We start from the raw sequence: 15596 nt of genomic DNA, 5'->3' as shown, positions 1-15596 counted from the left end.
TCTGGTAATTATTTTCTCGCCTTTTTTCCTGGAGACCACAAGCTCCTGTGGCCACAGGCTGTGTCACACAATTTCATTATGCTACCTCTTGACATCAAATAGGTACTTAATTAGTGTTGATTCCTTGTTTAATTAATCAATGTACCAAAAGTTTGCAAGGACATATGGTTATTGATTTCTGTGCAGGGAAGCAATTCTAAATTAATAACTCAGTTATCAAATCATGGGCTCTATAGGACCAGCCCTGAGCACTCATGGCCCTGGACGAGTGTTTCTGTGGAACAAGCTTGGAGAGGTTTCCCAATTCCAACTTTTAAGGATCTAAGGAGCAAAGCTGAAACACGGCCTACTGTGATTTCCCTTCCTGATGTGGTTTCTGCTGTGGAGACTGAGAGACGATACAGCTGAGCTAGCCTAGGTGCCCTGCATCAGTTACCCAGAAGTAAGAGGCACTCTACATGAAACCCTAACTCAAACCCAAAGAATTTACCTAACCCAGCTAATGAAAGTCTCCTTTGGCCAAACCTAAGAGCGAAGTCCCTTCTCTTCTAAAGTTGCAGCTTTCTGTTTTGTCACATTTTCTATGCCAAGTGACAGGAAAGGAGACACTAACAGGCCCCCTTCCACCCACTGATGAAGTCACCAGACTTCATGGTCATAAAAATACCCCCAAGAATTCTGAATAGATCACGTATTGACTGAAGGGAAGGATGGTGTTTTGCTTTGTCACGGCACAGACAAAGCCCCTGGAATCCACTGAGGTTTTAGCCAGTTCAGAAACTGACTAAAATAAAGACTCAAACATCAAGGGCATCACTGGGGGTCATGCCTCGGTGCATCTAGATGGCTAATGGGCCACACGCCATTCACGATTGCTGCTCTCCAGTTGACTTTCTGAAAGAGATTCGCCTTCTCTTCTTAGAGATCTGGGAGCAGTCCCAAACGTTTAGGTAAACAGACGTGGGCCTGAAGGCGTGGGAGGGTAAGGAGGGATTGTCTGGGGAAAGAATGGCAGACAGACAAGATTAGCCTTAACAGCTCCAGGACTCCAGCACTGAGCAGAGCGCAGAGGTGCTTGGCGGAGCTCCAGGAGGCCTGAGCTATGAAGTCAGCAAACCCGAATTACTTCATACAAATCCCCACTTGCAGAAGACAGACCAGCTCCATAAACCGCTCCCGGTTCTGCCGGCTGCACTCGTAGATGCTCCCCTGAATGAATATTCAGACATGAGACTGGACCATCTACTGCCTTAAAAAGCCATTTTTACCCATCCTTTTCTGTCGGGAGGCAATTACTGCTCAGTCCCTACTTTAATTTGCCCTGACAGCCTACTGTCAGGTACCACCAAAGAAAACAGATGAGAACTTGAAGCAATAGTTACTCTCTGGGTGATAAATGTTTATGCCAGGAAAAGATTAGTTAAAAATCCATCTTCCCCCACCTGGGCTGAGAGTCTGTTTGAGGGAACTGTCAGTAGAATCATTACTAATGAAGTACCAGACTATGTGAAACAATGGTTAGGAAGGAAGTCGAAGAGATAAACGTAATTTCAGATGCCACACGGTTTTCATTAGGAAGGAAGGTACGGGGAGACGGTGTGCTTTTGGAGCAGCCCGAGGGATTATGAATAAGGCATCGAGTCTTATCCAGTTCCATGTACCCAGCCAGTTCTCAACCTTTGATTCCTCTTATGATGCCTTGGCACCAGTCCATGGCCATAAAAATCCAGAGGTCCGGGGCTGTGGAGATGCCACGGGTCATACAAACATGGGGTCCAGAGTTCAGATTCCCAGAACCTACATAGAAGGGCAGATGTGGTAGCACACATCTGTAATCCCAGCACTCCTATGTTGAGCTGGGGGAGCAGAGGCAGGAGAGTCACTGTGTGGGTGGTTTGAATAACAGCTCCCACGGGCGAATACATTTGAATGTTCAGTCATCAGGCAGTGGCTAACTCGTCTTCCTCCACAACCCCACGATGGAATCCACACATGTTGCTTTGCTCATGAGAGGGACAGTCAAAGAATGCCGTTCCTGGGGTTGGGGATTTAGCTCAGTGGTAGAGCGCTTGCCTAGCAAGCACAAGGCCCTGGGTTCAGTCCCCAGCTCCGAAAAAAAAGAAAAGAAAAGAAAAAAACAAGAATGCCCTTCCAGCTAGGTCTCTGGCCACTGGGTTCTGGATTGGGAATCCGGGGGTCCATGAACAGCTAAAGAGAACACAAGGAGAGACGGCAGTGGACGGTTTACTGGCCAAGCACTCACATCCTTACCTGGCCCTTACTGTAGGGCCTGGCTCTTTTTCTTTCATTTTTACTAGTTCTTTGATAATTTCTAGTGTGTGGGATCATGTTCTCCCCTCTTCCCCCAGCTCTACCCAGATCCACCCCCACTTTCCCACCCACCCAACTTGGTGTCCCTCTCTTTAAACCATAAAAGCCCGTTTGTAGCCCTCAAATATTCCTAGAGAAACCATCTTCTCCTGAGTATGGGCGGCTAACTGGAGAGGACGCGCTTCGAGAAAACTGTCCTTCCCTCCCTCAGCAGCTGACAATTGCCAACAGCGCCAATGACTGTGATCTGGCCTCAGTAAGAAGAGAATGAGAACCCACGATCCCCTATGCTATTTCCTTAACGAGAAGTCTCTCTCCCTGGAATTTCTCTTCTCAAGCACTGACATTCTTGCCCTTCCCCATCCTTTGGGCTTGAGTGAGGACACAGCTGTGTCTCATGCTCAGATGGACAAACGGATGAGAATTTGAGGTGCCCACCATTTCTGCAAGCTATACTATGGAAAGGAAAAAAAACAAAACAAACAAACAAACAAAACCACTGCACAGAACATCTTCACTACGAGAGATTACTGAGCATGGACAAACCGGGCTTTTCAGCACAAAATGCCTAGGGCCAAAACCACTGTGACATTACATAGTGAGGCCCCCAAGCTAGGCCACCCTTAGAGACTGAGCTTCACCTCTAAACGCACAAGGAGACCACCCTTCTTGTATTGACTGTAACTTTCCCTAGACCCACTACTTGGTTTGTTGCATTGTTGCGAAATCTGGATTATTTTGCTTTGAGCGAAACATTTGAAGTTGAATAGTCAGCTCACCTGTGCAGAGGGGTAAGAACTCTGCCACAGACTGACCGCTCAGGGCTGTGGAGAAAACAGAAAGGAAACCACATTGCTTGAGTTGTGATCCCGTACTGTTCCGAGGATCCCCAGTGTCAGGACCCAAGAGCCCATGGGGACAGAAGGGGTAAGAACTCTGCCACAGACTGACCGCTCAGGGCTGTGGAGAAAACAGAAAGGAAACCACATTGCTTGAGTTGTGATCCCGTACTGTTCCGAGGATCCCCAGTGTCAGGACCCAAGAGCCCATGGGGACAGAAGGATGTGAGAGCCAAGGCTACAGTCCCTGTGGGAAGTTGGTGTATAAACCAGGGAGCAGGGAAGAATTACTTCAGGGAGCCCAGCGCTCACCCAGAGTCTCAGGAGAAAGGTGGATGAAGTCATATTGAAGTAGCAGTAGGGTGAGCCAGCCAGCCAGCCAGACTCTAGAGATGTCAAGTCAGAGCTGGGAAAGTACAGCTCGGAACCTCGCTGGAGCAGACTGGAGCTGTTTGACTCTTGATGCCTTTTCTTTGGGGCTGGCACAGGAGTTTGAGGTGAACTGTGACGGTTACTCCCCGCCTTCCCTTCGCTCTCATGGATGCTTCGGGGCTGAGTTCCAGAACCTGACCCTTAGGTAAGCAAACTGTTCTTACTCAATTCTGTTCATCTTTAGACATGCAGAGGCCTCTGTGCTGTGGCATGCCATGTTTTACATTTCTGAGTCACACCAATTAAACCATCTCTCTTGCACGTCTATATCAGTGGGCTCAGGAAACCAGATCGCCTTCCCCAATGTGTGTGGGCATAAGCTAATCTCTTGAGCACATGAATCAATCAAAGGGGGAGAGAAATTCTTCTTTTTATCTACTTACCTGTCTGCTTTAGGAAAAGCCACTTCAACTGCTCCAACCAGGGGCTGGGAATTAACGCATTCTCTCCCAGGCTCTCGTTCTCTCTTGAACTTAGCTTACCCTACACCACCTGCCTTTCTGGGCCTCCAGTTTACAGACACGGAGCTCCCTTTCTCTGTGCTAGAGGACTTCACTTCTTCTATCTAGATGCATAGGTAGATATACTCACCTTCTGTGTTTATAAAGGTATGTGTGGGGGCTGGAGAGATGTCGCAGTGGTTAGGAGGACTGGCTGCTCTTCCCGACGACTGGCGATCAGTTCCCAGCATTCACACACAAATGGCTCACAGTCACCTATATGCAACTCCGGTTCTGAGTGTCTAACACCTCATACATGCAGGCACGCACACTTACACATAAGCTAAAATAATACAAGAAATGTATATGTGGGAGTTTTGGTTCCAAAGTCATATACGACTCTGAGAGTTTCCTTTGGGTGCAAGCAAGCTGGGAAGCTGGGGATGCCCGGATCCTCTGCATAGTCCTTACAGGAAGCACACATCCATAAGCCCAGCCGTGGGGAGTCGGGGAATGAGACCAGATAGAACCCTCGAAGCCTATTGGTCAGCTAATCTAGATGGTTTGTTATGGCTCCAGGCCAGTAAGATTCTTTGCCTCAAACAAGACGTAAAAGGTGCCTGAGGAACAACACCTTAGACTATCTCTGACCTATACACATGTGAACACACACGCACACACACACACACACACACACACACACACACACACGCACACACACACACAGTTCGCCCTAGACCATCTCACTATTTCGATCCACTTCCCTGCCAGCCTGCCTCCAAACACACTCCCGGCCGCCAGAAACAGAAGGCTGGTGTCAGGGTTTGAATAGGAAATGTCCCCTGTAGGACACTTGGTCCCCGGTAGGGGGAAATGTGAACCTTTAGAGGTGAGGCCTCACTGGAGGAAGAGGGTCACTGGGAAGCAGGTCCCCTGAGTCCTCACCCTCACTGGGTTCCATCCCATACCCTTTCTGCCCATGGCCCACAAAGATGTGAGGAGAGCCGGCCACCCCCTGCTCCTGTCATGAACACAGAGTCTTGGTGTACGGCGAGACCTCCCTGAGCAGCCCAAAGGGGCAAATCTAACTCCATCAGGGCAGCATGGCTGTGAAAGCCAGAGCCTGGGGCCTCTGCTCAAGGCTTGCAGGTGTTCCTTCTTTGAGAAGCCAAATCGTGTCATAAAATACTCACTTCAGAAAGGTACAAACTTGGATTTATTTCTCATGCCAATAGCGTTTTAATATTTTCCCAATGGCCCCTCAAAATACCCTACTGTTTTCTCACTTTAAATGTCTCCAAGCCCCTTTGAAACTTGTAGTGATTGATACAGGTTTTAAGGTCGGTTTACGGTCGCTCATGTCACATTTTCTCCCGATTTCCAGTCTCGTCTGGCACCGCTGATTGGTAAGTCATTTGATTTTGTCTTTTACCGGGGTCCTTTGAATTTATCAAAATGTTGAAATGATTCATCAGTCAGAATAAACGACTTCAAAGGGATTCAGGTTAAACTTCAGAAATCTGAAGTGGGCGTCCAACAGAAGACTTCTTGCATTTCACCTGCAGGACCAGCAGCCTGCTGGGAAATTTAACTAAAAAGACCTAATGAGTATGTAAGTCACATTCGAAAATCATCTGCTGTCCACATGTTTCCATTCCTGTGCATGGTGTGTGTGTGTGCCTGTGTGTGGTATGTGCATGTGTGTGTGTCTGTGTGTGTATGTGTGCCTGTGTGCATGTGTGTGTGCCTGTGTGTGGTATGTGCATGTGTGTGTGTCTGTGTGTGTATGTGTGCCTGTGTGCATGTGTGTGTGCCTGTGTGTGGTATGTGCATGTGTGTGTGCCTGTGTGTGTATGTGTGCCTGTGTGTTTGTATGTGTGCCTGTGTGTGGTATGTGCGTGTGTGTGTGTGTGTGTGTGTGTGTGTGTGTGGTATGTGCATGTGTGTGTGTATCTGTGTGTGTGGTATGTGCATGTATGTGTGAGTGTGTGTGTGTGTGCACACATGTGTGTGAGTATGCGTGTACATGTGTGTGTACATGCAGGCACCCATGTGCATTTTACCCAGCAACATTTATTATGTAGCCCAGATATGTTTTAGGCCATTTATTTCCACCAATCTAGTCTCTGAGCCTCAGAGATCACTGTGAAAGAAAAACAAGGTGAATTTCTGGGGAAGGGGTGCTGCCTGAACAAATCCTGAAAAACCAGGCTGTCTGTCCCAGTTGTTGCAGAGGCAAAAAGTGCATAGGGTAATTGTTGTTAAATGAGCATCTCAGAGACACATGTCGATCACACCAGCATGATTGTATGGTTCCAAGGCAGTGTTAATAATAAGTGTTTTTTAACAGATTGTGTACTCAAAATGTTAATCAGGATTTTAGAAAACAGTGGTAGGCATGGAAGAAGAGGGGGAGGGGGAGGAGGGGAAGGAAGGGAGGAGGAAGGAGGAGGGAGGGGGAAGAGGAGGGAGAGGGGGAAGAGGAGGGGAAGGAGGGGGGGGGAGGGAAGGAGGAGGAAGAAGAATGGAGAGGAGAGGAGGAGGAGAGGAAGGGGAAAGAAGAGGAGGTGGAGGAAGAGGAGCGAGAGAGAGGGAAGAGGAGGAGGGAGAGAGGGAAGAGGTGGGAAATGATGGCAACTATCCAAACAAAAGAACTCACTTCTGAAATAGAAAACTCACTTCTGAAATGTCCATGGAAAATACAAGGTTTTCGGTTGGTGACGGCAGATGAAACATGTAGTCCCTAAACAAAAGCACTAAGAAATACACACGTCAACACAGCCCTAAAAATATTTTGAAGAAAATGAGTGTCTAAGCTGTGAGAAGCGGGCAAGCCCGTGGATGGAGTCGGCAGATGGCACATCAAAGGCTGCCTGTTTGCCTGGAGAATCCACCAGGTGGATGGGCCAGCAGGATCCCAACACAAGCTATGAGCGTTCCGGCCAGGGCAGCATGGCTCTCAGGCAGCCAGCAGCCTGGGGACTGAAAAAGGACCAGGTCTACAACATGAAGACCCGAGCTGAAGATCTAAGGGTGAAGTGGCAAGTCAGGATCAGACAGTTGAGGACTCCAAATTATCAGGCTCAGAGGTGAGGACATATCCTTGCAGGGAAAGAATCCACGGAGGTTTGGGAACAAAAGCAGTCGGGTAGATGAGTAGCGTTGCTGTCAGGTTATTGCCTGCTCCCAGTTACCCCACATCCTGTGTGAGGTCTTCACAGGTGCTGGAGCTGCTAATAAGGCTACGCTGGCTGGCCAGAGAGTCCGAGGGATCCCTCTATCTCCATCTCGGAAGCCTCACAACTATAAAGGTCATAAGAGGCAGGCCTGGCTTCCTGTGTAGGTTTTAGGGACTGAACTTCGGTCATCCTGCTCTCTAAGCAAGCCCTTCACAGCCTGAGCCATCTCCCCAGTCACCTTAAAACCCTTACACAAGTGAAAACGGGGAAATGGACAGGATTGGGATCTTGCCAGCGGGACTCCTCACAGAGTTCTCACTGTGATACCTGGCTTAAGTAGAAGGCTAAGTGGCTCTCTCTGAGAGGTCGACGCCACACTTCCCTGGCACCTGAGAGTGTAGCGTTCAGGTCCGCCCTATCAACACTGCGGCCCCAAAAGACCTATCCCTTCAAGTTCCCTGTTAACATGAGTGCTGAGAACTTTTGGGCCCTCAATTACTAGACAGAGCAACTTACATCTATCTAATGCCCAGGTCACTCCCTGGGCTTGCTGACCGCTCTTTGTGAAAGTGGCAGCCAATGGCCCAGAGATTCACCAGCAATGGGGTCTCAGGATGGAGAAGAGAGGAAAGTGAGGCTAGCATCCTACCTGAGTGTTCCTCCTCCCTCTCCCCTCCCCTTCTTCTCTCTCCCCTCCTTCCTTTCTCTTTCTGCCCTACCTCCCCTCTCCCTTCCTCCTCTCCTTCTCCCCCCCTCTCTTTCTCCCTCCTCTCTCTCTCTCTCTCTCTCTCTCTCTCTCTCTCTCTCTCTCTCTCTCTCCCTCCTCCCCTCCTTCCCTCTCCCCACCAGTCCCCAGAGAGGTTATGTCCTTCCTTCAGTTCCTGTGTCAGATTCCAGGCTGACACGTGGTAATTGATTCGGCTGCTGGTTAGAAGGCTGTTAAGTGCAGAGGGATGAAGTTTCAATGAAAACAAATAGCACTTCACGGCCTGGCCTCTCAGAGCTGAGCTTCTGTTGTGGTGGAGGCTGGGGGTGTGCAGTTCCAACCTGTGTGAGCTGGTTGTGTCTATGTCTGCACTTCCCTGACTCACCTTTACCAGCTCCCAAAGCACAATGACAGCGAGGTTGTCTCAGTGTCACACCTGTCTCAATGACAGCCAGCGGCAGGTGGAGGCTCTGATTCAAATCAAGAAAAGGTGGTGAAGTGAGCTCTAAGCCTCCTGGGATAGGAGGTCTTCCAAGAAAAGACTTCCGTTCAAGAAAGAGGAACAGACTTCTGCCTGACACATCAGGCCTGAGTGAAGTCCTTGTCTTCCAGAAACCTCTGTCCCCCTCCTGATGAATTCTTTCCTGGACCACAATAGGGTACCCTACAAGCACCCAGAAAGCTAAATCCCCCTCAGAATCCAGGACCTGGGAACCCATAGAGCGCACAGGTACCAGAGGGACTGCATCCCATAGCTCTCTCCCTAGGAGGAGTCATGGTAGTCTGTCAGCACCAGAAATTATGTTTGCATGGGCCACTGCTTGGCAACAGTTGTTTGAAAAAGATGTAGAAAAGAACAATGACCTTGGTGAGACTGCCTGGGAGTGACGGAGGGTGACTGTCACATGGGACAAACAGACTGGCTGAGGACATCCACCATGGATCAAACTCAGGCTTGTCAAACCCAGAGGCCTCCTGGACACTGAGGGGAAAGGCCTTCCTGTGTTCATATAGTGGGGATGGAATCCACAGCTGTGGTTTAACCATCTCCTAACGTTCCTGTTTTAAAAACATTGTCCTCCTACAGCCTCTGGAGTGGACCTGAAGGTGTTTGTGTCCCAGGGCTTTCTGCCTGTAGGAATGTTAACACCATCCTCATGGGGTTGGACCTTCTTTAAGGAAGTAGCTTTGTGATGAAAGCCAGTTCAACCATCTCTTCTCATTCAAACTCACACTCTCCTCAAGCTTTTCTCATATGATATGAAGTACGGAGGCCTGCATCAAATGTGAGACCTCGATCCTTAGACATCCCAGCCTCTAGTGACATGAGGATACCGCTGTTCTTTATAAACACACAGTCTTGGGTATTCCATGATAGAAGCACAAGTAGACTAAGACACACCAGGAAAGAAGGGTGGCAGGGTGTTGTCATCTGGGCCGACACACGTGTGCTGCTGTAATGAAATAACATGAACTAAGTGGGTTAATCATTGAGTGGTCCTGCGGGGCTACAAGCCCAAGGTCAAGTGGATTAGCCAGGGATCTCAGCTAAGCAGAATCTATATAGAGCGATGTGTGCGCAGTGATTGGTTGTGAAGACTGGATCTCATGATATGGGGAAGAGACCATGACTGCTGGTATACAGTCTAGACTGCAAAAACTCAGATAGAGAGGATCCAGTGTCTGAGGGTGGAAGAAGACGGGAGTCCCCACTCACAGAAAGATAGGAATTCAGCATTTCCTCTACGTTTTCATCTGTGGGACCCTCAAAGGACTTGGGGGTACGTGTGGGGACGGATGGGAGCTTTCCTCTTCACTCAGTCTAGTCAAATGCAACCCCTCCTGTAGATATGCTGGAAAGATTCTACCTGCTGTGTGGTCTTCAGCCAATTGAATAGGCAGGAAAGTAACTACCTCACAAGACACCAGCAGGGCTGGCTTCCTCTGAAGACCTATCTCCTCGGCTTCTCCCTGGGGATACTCGTCTCTGTGTGCCCGTGTTGTAGTCTCTTCAGACAAGGGCCTCCTTTAACGGCCTCGGTTTAATGTAATCACCTCTTTAAAGACTCTATTAACACATAGGTCACCGTCTGAGGGTCCCTTAGTCCAGTTTTTAGGCCTAAATAAGTTTCCGGCCCCCAGATGGCAGATGGTGGCCCTAGAAACCTGACAAGTTCTCTTCACACTCGAGCCACCATTCCTTTGAGTCACTCATATCCAAGGCCAGGGCTGATGTCTGCTGGGTCCACCAGCTAAGGGACCTGCCTGCCTCCCTGGTTGTCTGATGTTTTGTGGCAATACACATGTTTGATAGTGGCAAATGCCCATAGTGGCAGATGCCCACACTGGGTTTTCTGGTGTGTCCTGGTGTATGAAGGGCGTTTGGGGAAGGTTGGTTTTTTTCTTAGAGCACTTCTAGCCTAGCCCATAATAATTTCCCATCCTGGGGCAGGGGTAGGGGCAGGGGCAGGGGCAGGGGCAGGGGCAGGGGCAGGGGCAGGGGCAGGGCAGGAGCAGGAAATCAGAAACTGTAAAGTTTAGAATAATTCCTAGCATCAAGGCTGCACACACGCAGCCCCTACCAAACCACTTCTCGATTAAACAATCTGCTTGTTCCCTATGGAAAGCAGATGGGTCCTGAGGGAGCATACAGTGCCCACCCCAAACTGAAGCAAGCCGCTCCAGCTGCTGTGAAGCCTCCCGCCAGACGCCGGGTCCTCACAAATCACAGGCTCAGGTACATGCTATGCAGCCTTTGATCTGGGGCACAAGTTCCTTTCATCTCTGCCAAAAACAAGGGTCAGAAACCATCATCATATTTGCCCAGAAGAGACAGTAGTATTTCCTTACAGTGTTGACCCAGGGCTGTGTTAACACCCCCCGTCCCCTGTCATAATATAGTCTGAGGAGACAAGGCCCAGCTGGACCACTGAGGAATGGCAGCCCGGAGAACACATCGTGTGAGCCAGACGTGGCAAGATGGTAAGTCACATTCATGCGATAAAAAAGTAATGTGGCTGGGGATTCGAGAGCCTGCCCATCACTTGTAAAAGGTCTAGGGGGATGCTGGGGCACCTTAGCCAAGAGGAAGAAGAACCATTGGCTCTTGGTTCTCCTAGACAGAGAATATATCACACCTAGTCGATTTCCTTTAGGGTCTGAGAGACATTGACTTCCCAGCATGTTGTCATAAAAATTAAAAAGGAACGTTTTCTGTGAGTTCCTGCGAGCCGAATCCACTCGCTCTGGCTGCTACTCTGCCACACTGTCCACAAGCTGCTGTCTCCCTTTTAGCTGCACGCGTGCACACACACACACACACACACACACACACACACACACACACACACACACACACTCCCCTTGTTCTGGGCCCTGCACATTTTCACTCCATACAGGCAACAGAACCAGATCCGCATGTCCCAACTGCCTCTCAGCCATTTCTTTCACACGCTGTCCTCTTTGGCCCCGTAGAATCAAAGTTCCAGAAACTTGTAATTTAGCAATTAGATTTATATGTTAAATACTCATCCACAATACATCCCCACAATAATTCACTGCCAATGGATAAAGATAGAAATCTCCCACCTAGACAAGACAAAGTCAGTCTAGTTCACCTAAATCTGAACCATCTTCCTCCATAGACTCCATCTTGACCTCTCCTTCATTCCCCCACTCTCTCTCATCTTACAAAAACTTTGTCCCCGCCTCACTCTCTATCGTTTATCGCCTTGACATCATCAACCCACACCAGCAGGGTATACTTTTCATGCCCTATGACCCAGTAGCAATACAACAGATACCAGTTCAAATGGGAGACAAAAGAGTAGAAAGGTTCCACAAAAGGTCCGGGTAACAGGGCAAGCCACCCTAATAGCCTCATGATCCAGCAGCCCGTGTGGAGGAAAGGCATCTCAGTGAAACCAACACAAGAACTGTGGAGCTGGGGGGATCTGCAGTGGGATTACAACAAGCAAGAAACAGAACTCTGGTACAGCAGCATGTGAGAGGAGAGGATGATGGTCCTGTCACGTCTTCAAAACACACAAACAGAGACACGATTCCTTCCTTTCTAAAACAAATAGGTATTACAGCAAATAGACAGCATACTGGGAGACCACAGAAACCGGAAAGTTGTGGCAAGAACTATCCAGCACCGAAAAGAAAGACTCCCAGCATGCTAGTGGGTACTGGAACACCCAACCATGGTCAGTCACTCAGTAACCACAAAGCCACACAGCCGGGCAGCCATCCATTGTCAGATGGAGGCTATGGTAGCTTCTGTTTGGTTTGTGGCTGTAACTAAATACCAGAAGCTAGATACCCTATTTAGAACAAATGTTTGCTTTGCTCAGTAGAGACTGGGAAGTCTGGAAATCAGTAGTCAGCAGGTAGCTTGTCAGCTCCTCCATCTCCAGTCCCTGAAAAGTTCAGAAATGGAAGGTCTGCACGCAGACCTCAGAAGTTCCATACGGAGACCGTTGGGCAATTCTGGTAATGCAGGTCCTTACACTAGTGTCTGTGAGATCCCCGAGGTCATAACAAATAACAAAGCAGCAGATGGGAACACGCAGGATGCTGAGGGCTTAAACACAGAGCTATGCGCTCTCTGCTGGACTGTAGAATTGTTCATCTTGTTTTATGGCTGAGAAAACTGAAGCTAAGTAACTTACCCAAGGCTGTGGAATAGCCATCATTTGCACTTGACCCAATTCTGGATGCTTTGCCAGAAGGCTATAGTCAAAAACTCTTGAAGGGAGTTAAGGAAAGAGAGGGGGCTAAAAATAAACCTATCACCCAAGAGGCACTTGCAGCTCACAGGACCGGTTTACCTACAAGGAAGGCAATTAGTTTTCCAATTAGTTTGCCAAATACTTTTGCACCGTGGCGGCCACTTGCAATGGCACATGGGCGCCACCTAGTGGCCCCACAGAATTGCTGACACAGTCACTTCTGAGATCGCCCAGGATCTGCTCAGTACAGATAGATACTGTTACTAAGGCTTAGCAGATGCAAGGTTCTAGATCCAGGAGGACAAATTCCTTCACTCTCAAAAGATGTTTTTAAAAGCAGTTTGATTAAAAAAATGAAAATAGCTACAAGTACACAGCCAACAGGAATGATAGCGTTAATAAATGAAGACAACGGTAAAAAAGAAAGCCATATGCGAATCATTGAAGTGTGTGCTTATAAAGAATGTAGTACAACCATACACTAACACTGTGACCCGACTGCTCACTCCTGAGTCTTTAAGACATCATCCAGCTCCTGCCGTTACCCTAGGAGAACTCTGGGCCCCTTGACAAGATGGGAAGGGGCGGGACATTCAAATGCCTCTGCACCCCATTTCTTGAGACTCATTTCCTTCCAACGTCTCCGGGACCCAGATGTACAAAGGAGTTAGAGAGAGATTTTTGGCATGGTTGACATGTGCATGAACCATGCTAAATTAAAGGAGATGGACCCAACGAGACTGCGGAAACTTCCTTTTAAATAAAATACCCACAGCGGGTCAATCGTTGACTTTTAAATACACATAGCATGTACATGTGCTAAACACACATCATACAGTGCATGTACATACATTATGTCATATCTTAGTCTCTTAGATAAGGGTATTTTAAATTGGGAACATGGTAGTGAATGTTTGCTCAGACCACCAGCTTAACAGGATTAAGGAAACCTGACAGTGAGCAGAGCATGAATTTTTTTTTTTCCTTTTCTGGTAGTACTGGGGATTGAGCCTGGGTTCTCATGCTCACTAGGCAGTAACTCTACCACTGCCCCTGCCCCTGCCCCTGCCCCCTGCCCCTGCCCCCTGCCCCTGCCCCTGCCCCTGCCCCTGCCCCTGCCCCTGCCCCTGCCCCTGCCCCTGCCCCTGCCCTGCCCCTGCCCCTGCCCCTGCCCCTGCCCCTGGTTTTGTGGGTTCTGGGCCTGTTCTCTTGTGCTAAGGGAAGGCCCAGGTGCCTGGCATCCTGTAGGAAATCACTGACCTGCGGGTCTGTGAGAGGTTACTAAAAGACTTATCTGAGTTCATATCCTGGGCGTGGCCGGCTTGCCCTCAGTATGGGTAGACTCCACACAGTTATCTATGTCCCAAATGGAACAAGAGGTAGGAAGGTGTAGTCTGAGCTGTTCTCTGCCACAGGATGTCAGGGCTCCAGGCTTTGAACTCTAGGACTCACACCAGTGACTCTAGGGCTCTCAGCCTCAGACTGACATCTACACCATCCACACCCCTGCAGAGTTCCTGGGCCTCTGTACTTCTAATTGTCACACAGCTGACTTCCCTGGTCCTCTATCTGCATGTCATAGCATCTCCCAGCCTCCCTACTGAGTGAGCCAATTCTCCTAAGTCCTTTTGCATAATTCCCATTCTCTCTCCCAAGTAGAGGTGGATAATAGGCAGAGAGAGATAGATTGATGATAGATAGATAGATAGATAGATAGATAGATAATAGATAACAAATATATAGATCATAAATGATAGATATATGATTGATAGATAGATGATAGATAGATGAAAGATAAAAAGATAGATAGATAGATAGATAGATAGATAGATAGATAGATAGATAGATAGATGATAGACAGATAGATGATAGACAGATATAGACAGACATATAGATAGATAGATAGGTGATAGAAGACAAATAGTTATAGACAGACAGACAGATAAGATAGATAAATGATAGATATAGACAGACAGATAGATGATAGACAGGCAGACAGATATAGACAGACAGACAGACAGACAGATAGATAGATAGATAGGTGATAGAAGACAAATAGATAGATATAGACAGACAGACATAGACAGATATATGATAGAGCAGGAAAGGGACAGGCAGACAGATGATACATACAAAGGTAACACAGACGAGAGGAGACATGAGGACAAGGTGAGAAATAACTTTCCTGATGTCTCTGTCTCCTGTGGAGGCCTTGGCTAAGACGGATATTTAAGGAGAACTATTCTCAGCATCATTTAGGGAGCCTAGGCTACTCTGGGCGGCCTTCCTTCAAGCAGGGCTGATAGAGAGGCGGCGAGAAAACAGAAGATGCCTCGGTGGCTGGGATTGAAAGAGAGAACTCATCTTCAGCAATGAAGTAACTTAGAGAATTGGTCAGACTTGAGGTTGTTGCTGAGTGAAGCAGGCTTCCGACCATGCGTGGAGAAGGTCGGACCCCTCGGGGATGCTTCTAGCCTTAGGATCCTGGCATGAGAAACCCAGTCTGGGAGCATCCAGGGCCTCATCTGTGGACCTTTCTCCCCAACATCAGAAGGAACCCGGCTGTTGGCCAACAAGCCCACATTCCAGACACACACCCAGCTAATGAAAACCACACACAGGCGGGAAAGAGATGTGCTTTACCTGCACCACGACAGTCCGGATAGAGGGAGGCAGATGGAAAATCGCCTCCGGGACTTTACTCGGAATCCGCTACATCTAAGCGGGAATTGAGTTTCTCAAAAATAAAACCCATTCTGTTTACAAACATACTGTTTTTGCCAAAGAGAATTCTTTATTTTAGGTGCTTTGGGAAAACTGCAGAGTCCTTGAGTTTAGGGCCAAAGACGCCCAAATGTTGCAATCCTAAACCTTTGGCCGTGACAAAAACATGTTTGCAAGTGGAAACTTTTCGGTGTGGGGCTTCTCGTGCTGTT

The sequence above is a fragment of the Rattus rattus genome, chromosome 4 (genome assembly GCF_011064425.1).
Source record: "Rattus rattus isolate New Zealand chromosome 4, Rrattus_CSIRO_v1, whole genome shotgun sequence".
In the NCBI taxonomy this organism is placed as follows: Eukaryota; Metazoa; Chordata; class Mammalia; order Rodentia; family Muridae; genus Rattus; species Rattus rattus.
Note: the sequence above shows the minus strand (reverse complement) of the source record.